Raw genomic sequence first — 18,043 nt, forward strand, 5'->3', positions numbered from 1 at the left:
TATTTTAGCTGGGATGAGCTCACATGCTGAGCCAATTAGGAGTCTCCCATTGTTTTGGCTGGCAAATTTCGAGGAAATTATGGGGTATCAAAGTAGTTCATATAAGAAAAGACCAGTTGATGATTGATGAAACACCTCAAGGGTGCGGCTTGGACACATCCTCAGTGAAGGACCTGGGGTCATTGGGTGTTTCGGGTCTTTGATCTTCAGACACCCTCACCTAGGCGACCCAACTGGGGGTGATCAGGCCCCGGTTTGTGTCCAAGCAGCGTGCTACTCCATGTGTCTCCCCTCTTGATCCACAGCCACCTCGAGGCTTTTTCAGCCGCCTCGCTGATGTTTTTGGTGGCCCTTCTTTCTTGCAGCCCTCTGATGCCAAGGAGCTTGAGTGCTCGATGTAACGACTGCCCTGGAAAGCCTCTGCAGCCCACTTCTACTGGCTCACAGCGGGCCCTCCAGCCACTCTCTCTACACAACTCCACCAGCTCCAGGTATTTGGCCTTCTTCCGCTCGTGGGCCTCCTCCATCTGGGGACTGTAAGTTCCAGCAGCACCGCTTGTTTTGTTGCGTCCGACGTTAAGACCAGGTCTGGCCTCAGTGACGTCCTGGCTATGTGCTCTGGAAACTTAAGTTGCCTCCCGAGGTCCACGAGCAACTTCCAGTCACGGGCTGTGGCTAGCAGTCCAGTCGGGACTTTATGTCCTGTCGGGTGTTTCTCCCCAGCCCTGACGAAGGTGATGTTCTGCCTACCCGGGGGCTGGTGCTTGCTCTGCTGGATCCCGGTGCAGATGGTGTCTGCTACTGCCTTCAGCACCTGGTCATGGCGCCACGTGTATCTCCCCTCTCCCAGGGCTTTCGGGCAGCAGCTCAGGATGTGCTCCAGGGAACCCCATGCCGAGCACAGTGGGCATGCTGGGGTTTCTGCTAGCCCCCAGCAATGAAGGTTTGATGGACTTGGGAGCACATCGTACACTGCCTGAATCAGGAACTTGAGTCTGGCTGGTTTTGACTTCCAAAGTTCTGACCAGGTGATCCTCCGTGCCGATGTCTGGTCCCAATTAGTCCATGCTCCTTGCTGGCGCATGGCCACTGTCCTGGTTCGGCGTTCCTCTTCCACCTCTGCACGGATCTCTCCCTGCACCATCTGACGTCTCTCTCGTCCCTGGGCCTTGTTGTAGCGTGGTCTTGTGTGGCTACCAAGACCAGCTCGTCCAGCTGCCACTGACCCTACTAAGACGCCATGCCTTAGCCTTGCTTCAGCCTGGTCAACTGCCTCTTGCGCCCGCCACTTCCTCCCCGTTCTGACCGTGATGCCTGCGGAGGAGACTCTGGTGTCAGCTGAGTCCCTGTACAGCAGCACCTCTCTGGCTCTGGTGACTTTGAACTCCTCGGTCAGGCCAGTAAAGGGGAGTTGCAGCATGTTGGTATTCCCATACAGGACGATGCTGCTTAGACTCTTTGGCAAGCCTAGCCACCTGCGCAGGTACTGGCTGATGTTGCGTTCGAAGCCCTCCACAATGGATACTGGGACTTCATAGATCAGTAGTGGCCACAGGAGTCTCGGCAGGATACCATGCTGGTATATCCATGCCTTGAACTTCCCCAGGAGGCCCGACTTGTCCACTACTGATAGCCAGGTCTTCAACTCTGCGTTGGCTGACTGCACCGCTGCCTTGTCTTTCAGAGTGCTGTCGAAGATCTTCCCCAGGCTCTTCACAGGCTTCTCCGACACTGATGGAATGGGGACTCCATTCAAGTTGAAGCGGTGTTTATCCTCAACTTTCCCCTTCCTCAGGACCAGGGACCTGGACTTGGCTGGTTTGAACATCATCCTCGCCCAAGTGATGCTCCTTTCCAGTCCACGGAGAAGCCACCTGCACCCTGTCACTGATGTTGCTGTGACTGTCAGATCGTCCATGAAGGCTCGGATCGGAGGTTGGCGAATACCAGATTTGGACAGGGGGCCCCTACACTCCACTTCTGCAGTACTCTTGCTAGTATTGGAGATAGACTTACATAAATGTCAATTACTGTAAACTTACCTGACTTGTTTACTCTGGCGTAAACAAGTTTGGCCTGTACTGAATATCCTTTTTGGATTGTATTTGAGTTCCTGAATTGAATTGTCAACAACAAAGAGATTTACATCCCTAATTTCTTCTTCTCCAACTTTTGGGATGTTTAGATCTTTACAGGGCCTGGTCTGTATCAGCCAAGCTCGATCGTGAACGATACACGGACCAGAGCCAGGAGATGAACACAATTGTTAAAAGAGAATTTGGACACTTTGTTTGCCATTTGCTTCATCGTGTTGAAATGAATGTTAAAAAATAACATTCTTGTTGAAAGCTTGTCATATGGTGTTAAGAAAGCTAGTGCGCTTGTTTATTTCTCATCCTTGTTTGACTTGTCCATATCCAAATCCTTCACAAATGCAGTCCAACGTTTTGGGCTTGTCAGCAAAGCCGACGCCACCAGAACGCAAAGAGATGCACAGGATGATAAAAAAGTAGATAAAAAAAACTCCTGAAAAGGGCAAAGCGGCACCTCGGCTTTGGGAGCTCAGTCCTAAATGTGACCACTTCAGCAATGTCAAAGTGTGGAGGAGCTGTACCTGCAGACCGGCTAAGCAGCTTTTACTAAGCGTATTATTCATCAGGTCACACCTCCATCACGCCTCATGTTCAGGTTCAACTTTTGGATGAAATTTGATGGCGCACAATTCAAACACATTTTATACTTGCTGACTTCTGACGTGCTTGCAATGAAAAATGTGCCATTTTTCTTTTCTTTGCTCTTCAATTTAAGACAACTTTTAGGAATTTTTCCCAACATCAGAAATCCTGATGTGAGACATGGACACACATATCTTTCTCGTTTCTGTCTCTTGTGAAGATCTAAAAAAATAATCAAATGGTAGCTGAGAATGCACATAATGGGACACACCTCTATTCCACTATTCTAATCCACCTATGAAGCCTCTTGAAAAAAACTCCATGTCCTTCATGTGAGCTGCATGTAAAGCACATTGTTATTAATATTGGTATGAACATTGTTGACCTGTGGTATTCACTGCTTACTGTGTGTTTAACAAGCCAAAATACAGCATGAGTTCTTGGCAGAGCAATCTTATTAATATTTCTACTATGACTTCTCTCGGGGTGAACAGCCTCACCCAGCCCACTTTAACGAAAATTGGCCTTATTAATATTAGATCTCCTCAAAGGCTGTGCTCATTAATGAACTCATAAGAAACCACAATAGTAACACAATTGGTCTTTGTGAGACCGGGTTGAAACCAAATGATTTTATGTCACTTAAGGAGGCATCTCCACCTAATTTTATTTAGGTGTTGTCAGGTTGCTTGTCCTAATAGGAAAGGTGGGGGCGTTGCTCTCATCCATTCATCCGTTCAACAGCATCATTGTAATTTTATCTGGCCCTTCTCTACCGTCCCCTTGGTCCCGACTTCTTGGATGAATTCTCTGTTGGTAAGTTAACAACTTAAGTTGGTAACTCACAAAGACAATATTGTACTCAAGGGTGACTTACCCAATTCTGGTGCAGTCTGGTGGCTTTTCAGTCAATAATTCATACTTTTGGTTTTGTTCAATTAATACATGAGCTGACCCACATTAATGGAAAAAAATTCTTAGTTTTAGCCTTAACTTGCGGCACCGGAATCAGTGCTCGAGCAGTCTTTTAGTTCTTCAAGTGTTACTGCACTTGCATAGCTACTGCACAAATGTCCTAGTGTGCCCTCAACAAATAGGGGCTGGAGTGTTAGAGCCAAAATTGGTAGTTTTCCATGCACTGCGTGGTGTGACCAGTGGTAAGTTCACTGTTGGGGAGGGTGATATAAATCAAGGCTGTGAAATCTTTCCGGTGATGTTACCGGAACAAGCAAGCAGGGAAATTGCTTGCTGTGTTGTATGGACAATTAGACAATTGGGATGCACTGGACCCTTATAGCGATGGACCTTTCAACATTTCAACATTTACACTGCATGTATGTGATCAGTATTGGTATCGGTATCAGCGGATTTCATTCATGGATTATCGGGATTGGTACCGGCAAAATCAAACCTGATCGGAACTTCCCAAAAAATAGTGTGTCAAACAACAGTGGAATTAATGACAAAGCCATTTAATGAAATTGTAATCAGGTGTAAACATGTCTAAAATATGAAGCGGCATCATCATCATGTGATCGTCTCCAGTGGCAACATTTTTCAGGACAAAACCAAAAAGACACTTAATTGAACATTTTGGTTTCCATCTATTCATATTTTTTAATCTTCAGGTTAGAAATTGGTATTGATATTATTTCTATCTATTCCATGGCCACTGAACCGCCTGTCAACCTCACCTCCAGTCTTTCCTCACTCGTGAACTAACTGGGACCTCACTCCCAACTTGAACAATGCAATTCACCCTTTTCCAACAGAGAACCATGCCCTGAGGACCGAATAGCACGTAGTAGCATGTCATGTCATACTATGAGAGCATGTGAGGGGATTTTCCTGTTCGGAAAATATGGTTCGTAATCGCATGTATAAAATGTCCATTGTGTCCATTATTGCATGTGTTTTTCCAAATATTTGTACGTATTCATGTCATGCTGACAATCTGATTCAAATAGCCTTGGCTTTATTGTCTCTGTACCGACAGGAGGACACCACCCCTCCCGTTGCCTGTGTGGTTTTCTATATGAACTTACGTTTCAACATGAATAGTCAGACATTTTATGTAGAAGCTGTAATGATTTCATTTCTTGCTTGCAAGTTTTATTAAACTGTATCTCTCATTATCCTCAAAGAACTTGTCTCATCTCTCATTTATTATGGATTCCCTTAACAGACACGGTCAAATGCCTCTTCCAAGTTTGCAGAGCACACATGGACGGGTTGGGCAGACTCTCGTTCACCTCCCTTTGCGAGGATGTAGAGCTGTGTGCTCCAGTGTGCCGTGACCAGGATGAAAACCACATTGGACCTCCTGTAGCGACTGAGTTGAATTAGCGACTTTTGAGGTTTTTAAGGCAAGCAGAAGCTCCACTAAAAATATGTGGATGTATTGTTTTCATGTATTTGATATTTGCAGTGTATTTTAATACATAGGGAATTGTAGACTAGGCAATTGACAGGAAGCCAAATCAAGAAAAATCTGTTTTGGGGAGGAAAGTTTGTCAATTCCCGTGCTCATCCGTCTCTATGCAATGAGCATTCCCCTCCTCCCACCAGGTTAGATGACAATTGCGTTTTAAATTGCACATTGGGATGAGTGTTTTCACCCATTCTTAACAGGAAACATGTATTAAGTTTGTCGCTTTAAATGCAGACAAATATTTCACACATTGTATTCCTTCATTTATTGAGGAGGGGGGCTCCATTACAAAAGGATTTCTTTCCCTGCGGGCAAAATGCAAATGAGCTCGTGCATGTACTCATCCCTCTTTTCCAAACACAGCTGAGAAAACCGGGAGCGGAACACAACAATTGGACCAGAATGGCAGCTTAAACATTTGCAGCTGCGCCCTGCGCCTCTTTAGCAGCGGGCAAATATTCACATTACACTCCGCAAATTTGATATGCACCTGGCTGGAAAATCAGCCATGCCACGTGACCCTCCGGAGTGTCCACAGGAATAGCAATGGGAATGTTAACAGTTATGTGCTGGTGTTTGGTTGAGCGCATGGGAAGAATAATGGGATTGATAAAAAAGGAATAGTAGTGGGATTGTTGTCGGGGCTCATCGTGGAAATGTTTGAGCATTAAAGGAAAACTCATCCACAGTAAAGCCCTGTGAAATTGCCAAGAATATTGCATTGTCTGTGAGCTGTATATAAACCAGTGACATTGTTATTGTAGCAGCTAATAGGGAAAGCTATTTTTCTGGCGTAGTGATGCAGCGCCTCATGTCACTACCAATGGGTAACGGGCCCACTCCAATCTGTACAGACTGGGAAACAAGAACAAGTATATTAGGATAAACAAGCAAACGTTTAGGTCTGGGGACTGAGATGGCCATTCCAGAACGTTGTACTTGATCCTCTGTATGAATGCCTTAGTACAGGGGTCAGCAACCCGCGGCTCCAGAGCCGCATGTGGCTCTCCAGCCTCTTTGTTGCGGCTCCCTTTGCAATGCTTGAATATTTTTTAGCACCCGTGTGGTGAAAATGCACGTCTTTGTTATGAGTTTACAAAAATCCAACTTTGTGTGAGACCATGAATGCATCCTGACTGAGTTCTGACTGGTGACTGAATGAGCAGACAGGATGCTATCCAGTTCTCTCTGACAGGTTAACATGAAGGGAAATGAGTAATACTTTGAGTTATTTGAGTTATTAATTATTATTAATGAGTTATTTGACGATTCTAAAAAATAAATTAGAGCTCATTTAAAAACAAAAGTTTATCTCCAGTACTAGCAAGAGTACTCCAACTCGTCTTTTTTTTTCCCCTCCTGTTGTTTTAAACATACAACGTTTTGCGGCTCCAGGCTATTTTTCTTTAGTGGGCAAGTGGGTGAAATGGCTCTTTTCATAGTAAAGGTTGCCGACCCCTGCCTTAGTAGAATTGGAGCATTGTTTAGGGTCATTGTCTTGTTGGAAGTATCTAGCCAACTTCAACTTTGTCACTGATTCTTGAAGACTGTTGGCAAGAATCTGCTGAAACTGACTGGAATCCATGCCGCCTTCAACTTGAAGAAGATTTCCAGTACCTGGACTGGCCACACAGCCCCACAGCATGATGGAACCACCACCAAATGTTACTGTGGGTAGCAAGTGTTTGTCTTGGAATGCTGTGTTCTTCATCCGCCATGCATACCGCCCCTTGTTATGTCCAAATAACTCCATTTGACTTTCATCGGTCCACAGCACCTTATTCCAAAATGAAGCTGGCTTGTCCAAATGTGCTCAAGCGACTCCATCTGTGGCATGTGATCAGAAAAGGCTTTTTCCGCATGACTCTCCCAGAATAGTTGAAGGATGCACAGTGACACCATCTACACCAAGATCATGTTGGAGGTCTCTGGGGCTGGTCTGTGGGTTGACTTTGACTGTTCTCACCATCCTCGGCCTCTGCTTATCTGAGATTTTTCTGGGCCTGCCACTCCGGGCCTTAACTAGAACTGTGCCCGTGGTCTTCCATTTCCTCACTATGTTCCTCACAGTGGAACCTGACAGCTGAAATCTCCGAGCTAGCTTTTTGTGGACAGTATTTTTCAGGCTAACATGGTACAACTCTTCAGAGAATATGCAACTTGCCACTGGCCACCTAAATAATGATTGTACACTTTCTGTAAATCCTATAAATTTGACTTCTCATCTATCACCGTGTTGGTCTGCTATATGATATATTTACCTGGAATGGCTGATCCCAAAAACCTTTATAAAGGCAAATCTTGAAAATGACCAGGGGTGCTCAAACTTGGATATACCATTGTAGGTGGGAATAATAGTGGAATGGAACTGATGGGAATGTTTGTGACAATGGTAGACAGTGTAAGAAGTGTGATGGTTGGAGATTGAACACCAACAGGAATTCATCTCATGAAAGAGTTATAATTAAAGATGAATCATATGAAAAATATTCACAGAGCACAAAGCCTTCAAACATTCTGTGGTGAAATAGTGATAGTGTCCATGTTCACATACAACAGCAGCCATTTGGATTTCATCACAGCTCAAATTAAAAAGCGTTCTTTTACTGGAATCATATCCAGTAATTATGACTGTGTGTGCGTTTTTATTCAAATGTGAGCATGAAACCTATTAAAAGCCGAGCAGCACCCAGGACAGCTCCACACACACACACACACACACACACACACACACACAGCATCATCAGCAGGAATGCGGGATGTGTCACTCAATACGTGAACCAAACCAAGTAAACAACAAGCCATATTTTTTTTCTTTAGGTTTTATCACATTTTCATTTATTTTGTTTGTGTTGGTGTCGGCAAAGGCAGGCTTTTAGAATCATTTCACAACAGACATAATAATAAATTAATAGTAGTAATCATTATCATCATTATCATCATCATCATCATAATGTTGTGGCCGTACTCCTGCTAAATCTCTACTCTAAATCCCCAACATCACTTCCTGTCCACACGTCTCGAAACACATTTTTTTAAGTCTAGGTTTATTTCTTCTAGAATTTCAGGTTCAAATCGTATTTAGAAAGTCAAAACTATGATCTTTATACGATGAACATTCATTCATTCATTCATGTTCTACCTCTTATCCTAATAGATAGATAGATAGATAGACTCCCTTTATTGTCATTGCACAAAAACACAGTAGTGAAATTGCCAACGAAATGTCGTTGTCTGGCTCCCATATAATAACAGACACAAAAGATGATAGTAATAATAAATAATAATAATAATAATAATGTGGAGAATAAATAGATAGAATAGACACCAAATATGAACAACATAATGTAAAGTGCAGCGTGAACAGTAAATTGCCCAAATAATTTAAATAATTTAAATAAATAATAATAATGTAAGTAAAGGTAGAGGGGCTTATTTGGCATTGAGCAGTCTGATGGCCAGGGGGAAGTAGCTGTCTCTGAACCTGGTCGTCCTACAGCGGATGCTGCAGAGCCTTCTCCCCGATGCCAGGCGAGAGAACAGTCCATGCTGGGGGTGTGTGGGGTCAGAGCAGATCCGATGGGCTCTAGATACACACCGGCTGTTTGCTATGTCCTTAATGGGGGGGAGCTGGGTCCCGATGATCTTCTCCGCTGCCCTCACCACCCTCTGCAGTAACGTCCAGTCCGAGGCCTTGCAGCTCCCAGACCAGACGGAGATGCAGTTGGTCAGCAGGCTCTCGATGGTCCCTCTGTAGAAGGTGGTAAGGATAGGAGGGGAGAGGGAGGCTCTTCTCATCCGCCGCAGGAAGTGCAGTCGCTGCTGTGCCTTCTTCGCCAGAGCGGAGGTGTGGAGTGACCAGCCGAGGTTGTCCGTGATATGCACCCCCAAGTACTTGCTTGTGTTCACAACTTCTACGGCTGTGTCGTTGATGCTGAGTGGAGTGTGGCTGGGTCTAGATCTCCTGAAGTCGACGATGATCTCCTTTGTTTTGTCAACATTCAGGATCAGGTTGTTCGCCTTGCACCAATCCACAAGGTGTCGCACTTCCTGGGGGACACGGGGGGTGCTGTAGCTTATCCCAGCTGTCTTCGGGCGAGAGGCGGAGTACACCCTGGACTGGTCGCCAGCCAATCACAGGGCACATATAGACAAACAACCATTCACTCTCACATTCATACCTATGGACAATTTGGAGTCGCCAATTAACCTAGCATGTTTTTGGAATGTGGGAGGAAACCGGAGTACCCAGAGAAAACCCACGCATGCACGGGGAGAACATGCAAACTCCACACAGAGATGACCGAGGGTGGAATTGAACCCTGGTCGCCTAGCTGTGCGCTAACCAATGTGACCCGATGTCTAGTTTGAGGAACAAATGATTGCGATGCACCGGTAAAATAATCCTGGAGACATGCACCAAGTATCACGAGAGGAGCAATTGCGAGAGCCTGGCCTGTCAGTGAAATGCTCCATAGCTTGCCTAAAGCGCAGGCTAGAGCCAGAGCGCCGGCGATGTTTGAATGCCAAAGTTTGGAACGTCTTTAGATGAATTCTAAGAAAGGTATTTGAGCAGCCAGACCAACAGAGGTGTATGGTAACTTTCATGCTTTCTGACTTGATGACTATGACTCTCTTGCACCTGGAGTGGTAAAACTAAGGACCAAAGGAACAACCATGTGAGCTGGATGGGCTCCTGGGCTGCAGGACGGGCCGGATGGATTGGAGTGGTGTAGCAAGCTGACAGAGGACAAAGGTTAAGTGGCAGCAAACTGTGTAGCACATGGTCTGAAGGTGCAACCGTGGAGAATAATCCAGTGGCTGCAGGTGAGGTGAATAATTAGGAACAGCTGCAGGGACCCAGTAGCCCCGCCAAGCTCAGGAGGTGTCAGCATCTGAACAGGCAAAACAGGTGGAGTGAACAACAGCGCTAAACATGAATGGACAACGGAAAATACCCGACATGTCTCACTGAAGAGCGTGATAAAAACAGCATTTTCATCGCACTCAGGATAAATACGTCTATGACTTATTATATTATTATATGATCTGTGCTGGAAATAGACGTGTCGTTATTTAACACGTTATTTAAGCGTCCCTACCTAGAATGATGGGGAGCTAGTTTTAGCTAATGACCCATCCAGAGGTCTGAACAGTCTATTTTATTTATATATCTCTTTATTCTGTTGAGCAGTTTATATTACACACGTAGTGAGCTGTGGTGGAGCGGAAAGATGAAGAAAAGGTGATGATGATGAGGAGTGACGGTGAGAACTGGTGTGAAAATAGCAAAGTAACAATAAATGTGTTATGTGTTGAATGTGAATATGAATTTCCCCAATAAATTCATACCATTTCAGTGAATTCAATCTTCTGCTGTCCTCATAAATAATTCCTTCATATTTGGGATTCGACTTGCTGGCCATTGTGGGCCATCCTTGTTTTGCAATTAGAGCAACCCAGATTAGGATGCACGCAACATTTGAATCATTCCTCTACACATTATTGTGGGATTATGGCCAGGCGCTAAGATTAGCAAGGCAGTTTGTAACAAATTTAAACGTCGTCTTCCAACCGTGTCCTTCTTGGCGTTTCAATTTCTGAATGTACTCGTCCTCCTAACAGTATTGCGACTTGTGTTTAAGCACACGTTAGTGGTGCACCATAACTAATAATAATCAGATCGATATGAGGGAATTATGACATCATACCGATAAATCTGATAAAAAACAGCTGATGATTTTAAAAAAGTAAAAAATGAGGCAAGGCAATCAAGCGCTCCTTTTTTTTTCCTGCATGTGACGTTAATGGCCAGTCGTACCCTTGAGCTCTCTTTCCGAGGAAGACATGCTATTTGTACCAAATGTTGAATGCAATGAGGAAAAAAAAATAATGGAGCACACAAACAACCTAATCAGCCACAACATTTGAAAAGTGCAAAAGGTTTGTCGGAGACCTCCTTGGCGTCACAGCGGCTGCTCGGAGCATGTGCCCGAATACAGTGCACCTTGCTGGGCCACAGCTGGTGGCTCCTCCTTGTCTCTCCTGGTAGTAGTGCTAGTAGTCATATTTCATCAGGACTAATCAGCACATCCTTATTTCTTCCTGCCGTTACCTCCAGTCGTGCAACCTATGTTTACATTTCAAAAGTAGATATAACTAAGTTATATGGAAGCAGACCGTTAATGGTATTGTTTTGGCGAAAGAGACCTTGTTAGCCTCACGAGCTTGACAGTTCCGTGCAGCACTATGCAGTATTGCATTGACACGGTATATTGGGCACACTCCTACCACTAAATTTCTTTCTTCATCATTAAGCCGCATTCTACCACATTCTTCCTGTCTCCTCCAGGAAGCCATATTACAAAGGCAAATAGCCTGTAGCATGACTGGCACTACATTGTGGCGATAAAAACACATGCTAGCGATCTCAACGCTTGGATGAGGGTAGGGGTGTTCATGTTGACAAGCTGCCTCATTAGCATCAACAACCACAAAGGGCACCAGAGAGGCTCCTTGAGGCATGCCGCATGCTTGTTCCATACACGTGAACCATATGTGATCACATGATCCTCATAAGATTTATTGTGCCATGGTTGACTCTTCCTGCCAATTAGCACCTCTTGCTAGCTAGCAGCAGCTCCTTGCTGGCGGGGGAAGAAACAGAATGATTCATGATGGTGAAATATTTATCTGGGATGTGTCTGTGCCCTGTTGCTAAAATATAACATGGCTTATTCAGCAGATAGCCGACGTATGAGTAGAGCATTGAAAGATTCATCGCCACTCTCTCTCTCAGGGGAGAGAAGTCCGCTTCTGCAAACACGGAGTGAGTGAGCATCGTAGAGGTGCACATAAAGAAAACAAATGTGTACAGTATGCGTGTGAATGAAATGTATTGCATACTAAAAGTGACAGCTTCTGTTTCTTATGGTCCTCGCGAGGGACGACAAGGACAGGACAGTCGTAGAATTCTGTGTCAGAGTGAGATATCTTCCTGTGTTTGTCCATTAAAAAATGAACAAATTCATGGCTGCACGTCTTGTCTTAGATCCTGTCATAGATCCCGGCTTGTTATTCAATACGGAGCAAAACATGTGCACGGTTAACCCCCCCCCCCGTAAGCAGCACAAGGGTCGGTGGGGGGAGGGGGGGATCATCCATGAGTGAGATTGGCCAATACTAATCATGTGGATTAACTGTATGTATTTCTTACCGGTGTTATTGGCCAGGTCGGCTGGTAGACAATTGCAAGGCCCCTGGCCAATACATAGCATAGTATATAAACTAAGGCTATCAATCGATTAAAATATTTGATTGTGATTAATCTCATCTTGTCCACATTTAACGTTAAATTAATCGCAGACAGAAATATGTTTTTATCTATAAGGATTCTATAAGGAAAAGAAGATTATTATTAAAGATTTGCCTCAGGGGCGTCACGGTGGTAGAGAGGAGACCAGGGTTCGATTCCACCCTCGGCCATCTCGGCCATCTCTGTGTGTTTTTTCCCGTACCCGGTTTCCTCCCCCATTCGAAAAACATGCTAGGTTAATTGGTGACTCCAAATTGTCCATAGGTATGAATGTGAGTGTGAATGGTTGTTTGTCTATATGTGCCCTGTGATTGGCTGGCCACCAGTCCAGGGTGTACCCCGCCCCTCGCCTGATAACAGCTGGGATAGGCTCCAGCACCCCCGCGACCCTCGTGAGGAAAAGCGGTAGAAAATGAATGAATGAATGAATGATTTTCCTGAATGCACCTTTCCTTCATAAAACATTTCATCCAAATTGCAAATTCAATGTCATTTCATTTCTCTTATATATATTATTTTATCACAGTCTTTGAATGTTTAATGTGAGCTGCGATTTGGTCAGACTGTAAAGAGGAATTAAAAGAAGAAAACGTTTCTTTAATACTGCTGCTGAGGATTTTATTGACATCGACATGTAGGTAATATTTCTGCAGTGCAATGGATTTATATATCAGCCAATGTAATGATGGCTCTCACAGCAACAGAGGCTCAACTTAGCTAGTTAGCATCCATATTTTGTTTTGTAAACACACAAGCTTTCACCTCAACTGGGTTTCAGACGCAGTTTTCAACTATCAGTAATAGCGGAGTTTGACCGGGAGATGATTTCGTTGGGCTACATTTAGTTGCTATTTCCTTCTGCGGTTGGGCGTTCTCCTGTTGGCTCTGTTAGCATTAGCTCGCTAACATTAAGGTTGTTGACGGTGTAACGTTCACATTGGCTTTAAACGGTAAGTAAGGCTTGGGAACTTGTGTAGAATTGTATGTACTTCTGGGTGGTATTTGGTACGTTTAAGTTAGTGTGGGGTTAAGTGTGTGTGTGTGGGGGGGGTTCATATTCACAATTATATTTTAGTAGTTTTTGGTTCAGCCATCCATGAGGTTATGGCTGTTATTATTATTTTTTACTTACAGGTTCATTGGTGGATTTATGAAATTTGTGATTTATGAACTATTCATAATTATTATTATTGTATTATTGTAGTTATTTTTGTGAGAGAGCTGCCAATCCTCCTTCACTGATCAGGTGTATGCCCCACCTACACACTGTCATGTTTCCTATTTGTGTATATCGCTGGCTTTTGTTATTTACACATACATTCTGGTTAGTGCTTTAATTATATTTGTTTGCTATTTAAGTTGTTTAATTGCCACTTTCATTTAAAAGTCATTGGTTTTGTTCCTAATTTCTCATCAGTTTCTCCTTTCTTTGAGGTGATTGGTCGGGACACAAGCATGGAGGCGTGCCCATGTGAGTGTAGGGAAGAGGCATATGATCACCTTGATTGGACTCTCCCAAGTGTCATCTGGAGGAGGGGGGGGGGGTTAACTGGGTAGTTTCTGGATAAAGGTAGTTAAATGTAATCTAGTGCTTAAAATGTATACAGAAAGTGGAACTTAAGTGTGGTAATATTGAAAGGCTTATGGTACCTTTTAGACAAATTAAATTGCCTAACCCTCTCATTGGGGAATTGTGGTCTTATGATCTATATCCTTTCACGGGTAAAAGGGGCTGGGTGAATTGTTGGGGAGGAGGCCTGTTGTGTGTGCTGGGGGAAATACTGTTGGACTGTCTGGTAAAATAAAATTGAGCTCTCAAGCCCATGGTCTGGTGTACGTTTCAGAGGCTATGGCTATCCCAGGCTAGTAAGAGGCCATTTTTACAACTAAAATCTTACAATTTCTATTAATATTTCTATTTTTTTTTCACAGGAGGGGGGCTAATTTAAATTTTACTCGAATACAAATACTTTTCTGACCTAAACAAATACAAATACAAGTACAAATACGAGCTGCGTTCCACACCCCTAATGTACAGTGTATATTCAGTGTTCACTAAATACCATTCCTCCATTATATGCACAGCGTATAACTGAGCTAGTGAATACATTGTACTCACCTATGTACACACCTCTCTTGCTCACCATCACGGCGGGCGTTCCTCATCCCGAACAGTACGCTACCTGCTGATTATGAACCACAGTGGTAAACAGTCTTTTGTCATAGAAAAGATAATACATTGGGGACAAGCTATGTTACATTACGTGATATCGGTAGTGTTAATGAGGAGATGGACAATTAATAGTATGATGGTTGTGTTTTAGCTCCGTATGCAGGCTGCCACATGACCAAAGTAAAAGATGAAGGTGAATGGCTCACATTCACAGCCTCTTCCAGGCGGGGCACTGCATCCAGCAGTTTGTGTTGCATGAATAAAATATTATTGCCAATAAACGTGCCATGTCCTCATGCTGAGCCGCTTCCGTGGGGAGCCGCAGTCTAACCGCCCCAAATGCATTAGCTTGCAAACTCCACAGGCTCGGCCCACAGTGGGGTGCCACCTTGTTAGCACTTACTGGCTGTTCAACGTGCACCCATACATGATCCCCCCCCCCACCCCCCACCCCCATAGAGGGCAATATTTACATCCTCTACACCAGTTGGCAACATGGAGTCAACTTGAAATGACAACATGAACAACAACAACATACAGGAAGTTGCCGGTGCCAGGAGGAAGAGATGAAGCAGCCATTCATCGTCAAACAACGCAACATAAAGAAAACATGACATAACGGAATATGAATTCAAATGAGCAAGAGAAAGAGGTAAGGTTTTGCTGTTCTTTGCGGAGACTGGCTTTTAGAAACAGAGTTGTGTGTTTAACCCCGCCCTCCTCCTTCTGCTTGGTGTCCACCCGCAGACATTTTGACCGATCAAATGCAAGTTCAACAGAATAAAAGACGAGAGAAAACAACGGCTCGCTCTCTTTAAGAAGTAGTAAGAGCTGGTTTTTGGCGACCGGAACAGCACCGGGTTTTAACCTGGGATATACGGGTACAGCATACCTGTGGTATTTGAGGATTGTGTCTTGTGTCCCTTGACAGGACATGGTTGGAGAGACAGTATTAGGTCACATCAGGACCTGAGTCGGGAACATTGAGGAGGCTTTGGGGAAGAGAAGGGATCAGACTTCCAGTTGGGCGATATGGACCTTAGATATTTTTAGGACACATCATGATATGCCAATATAATTAAACTCAGTGGAGTCTTGTATAAAAAGCTACAAACCTTAACACATATGATGAAAAATAATGAAATGAAAAGTATGCTTACCTATGGCATGGTGTAGAGAGTGTCCAGAGCAAGCCAGTCTATTCCAGTTGTTGAGGGCAGCTGCTTTCACGTTCGATTCTCTGTCCACACACTTATTTCTTCTCATGTAAGTCCCATTCTCGGAGAAACTCACTTGCCATGTTTTCATGTGTGATCATTTCTCCTGAAAAAAACTGGACACAGGTCGACTTCAAAGTCCCATACCGGTTATGTCGTGGAGTGTGAGGCTAATATGTGGTTGAGTCGCTCGGCTACTCCACGTCTACAACTACATCTGCTCTATTCAAACCACTTCCACATTACAGACGTCCCTCCCCGTTTACCAATTATGTGACAATGTATATACTATAAAAAGTATATAAAGTATATAAAAATGATCACCCAATCCTAATGAGAATGTAGACATCAACGGTCATGGTGCTGGATGGTTCACTTCAGTTCTCGCTTTCATTCCAGTCTTGGACTATCAGGCTTCTTTTAAAATCTTTTAAAACAGCCTCTTCATTGTCTGCGTTTACAAGTCGTCTTCAAACATACCCTCCTTCCTTGACTGACATCCCAACAATTTCTTCACAGACAATAATGTACATCTAATTCCAGACACCCAAAAATCAGGAAACATTTTATAGAGAAAAAATACAGTTTTACATGAAATCATTACAAATAATGAATGAAATGAAGGAATTAGTATTTAATATCACTTTTGCCTTCATTGTGATACTGTATGCCATGGCATGGTATGGCATGGCATGGTATATTATGTATGGTATGGTATGGCATTGTAAGATATGTATACTGTACAGCAGGGGTCGGGAACCTTTTTGGCTAAGAGAGCCATGAAGGCCAGATATTTTAAAATGTGTATCTGTGAGAGCCATATACATTTTTTTAAACATTGAATGCAATAAAATGTGTGCATTTTTATGTAAGACCAACAGTTTTAGATATAATGGGCTCTAATTACGTAGACCAGGCACACTACCCCACGCCAATGGGGTGTGGCCAGCACACTTTCGTGAGCAGCGCAGTGTCCAATAATAAATCAAATACTTGCTGCCATTAATGCAACTTCTGCTGCTGCATGGTTTTGCACCGTACTCCGTACACATATTTCATTCTTTTGGCCATCTTCGTCAGAAGGCTTGGTTCTGCAGCTTTAGCTAGGTGACTATTTGACTAAAGGAGGAAAGTTTGCATTTACATGTTGACATCTCAATGACCGAGGTAGACTACCGCATTACCCAGTAATAATCGAGTTTTGGTGTTTGACCTGGAAAATATCATCAGGAAAGATAGATATGGTCGGCCGTATTGCAGTAGAAAATAGATGGACGGATTAAAATGCATAAGAAAGTTGTTGATTATTTTCAACAGTCATTTCTGTGATGGTTTACTTTAAAATGTTAGCAAAAATACATTTTTATTGTGGTAAGAAACGCTTGAGATACAGATACAGTCATCAAAAGAGCCCTACCTGGCTCCCGAGCCATAGGTTCCCTACCTCTGCTATACAGTATGGAATAGTATAGCATGGCATGGTATAGTATGGTATAGCATGGTATAGTATAGTATGGTATGGAATAGCATGGTTGCATACTGCGATGAATGGATGACACAGAAGATGGCTGAATGAATGTGGATGGCAGATGACTTGTGAAGGAATGAAAGGATGTAGAAAGGAACAGATGGAAGAATAGGTGAAAGAATGAATGAAAAGATGCTGTTATCTTCAGTGAGAGAATGAGTGGATGATTGGGCTTTCTCATCGGATCCGTCCTGTGTGTTGTTGTCAAAGTTTCATTGTCATCCATCAGCCTTCTGAGGCGTCCTGGTGTAACCGTCCTCATGTTTCATGCCGACAGTGATGGACTCAGGTGCAGGCGGAGGATGTGAGTGGAGCATCGTTGCGAGCCTCTTGGCAGCGTCCATCCAGGCTTATCGTCTCTCCACAGAGATACTCCCTCATTCCTCTGAATGACTTTCTTTTCTTTTTGCTCCTTTTTTTACCTCAAAGCTTACCTGGCAGCCACCGTCCCCGTGGATACGTGTTTGTCCAACATCTCAGTGGGAGTCATTGTGTCGTTGTGTGACCTTGACTGACAGTCACCCATATACACGACTATTACACTTTTATTGTTGACAGTTTGGGCTGTAATTTCGTAGACCAGAAAGTGTGGCGCACTTTGCAAATTTCATGAGCATCGCAGTGTGGCGCAATGCGGCACACCCACGCCTCCATCCCTTCCACTGGTAGCAAAGAGGGAGGTGAGAAGGCGTGAAAGGGTTTAA

At 43.9% G+C, this 18,043-nt stretch overlaps 1 pseudogene; it reads right to left on the reverse strand.

The window, feature by feature from the left end:
- Positions 1 to 206: 206 nt before the first annotated feature.
- On the reverse strand, positions 207 to 17,829 carry LOC131134883 (uncharacterized; annotated as a pseudogene).
- Positions 17,830 to 18,043: the final 214 nt, after the last annotated feature.

Source organism: Doryrhamphus excisus, chromosome 8, assembly GCF_030265055.1.
Source record: "Doryrhamphus excisus isolate RoL2022-K1 chromosome 8, RoL_Dexc_1.0, whole genome shotgun sequence".
Taxonomy (NCBI): Eukaryota; Metazoa; Chordata; class Actinopteri; order Syngnathiformes; family Syngnathidae; genus Doryrhamphus; species Doryrhamphus excisus.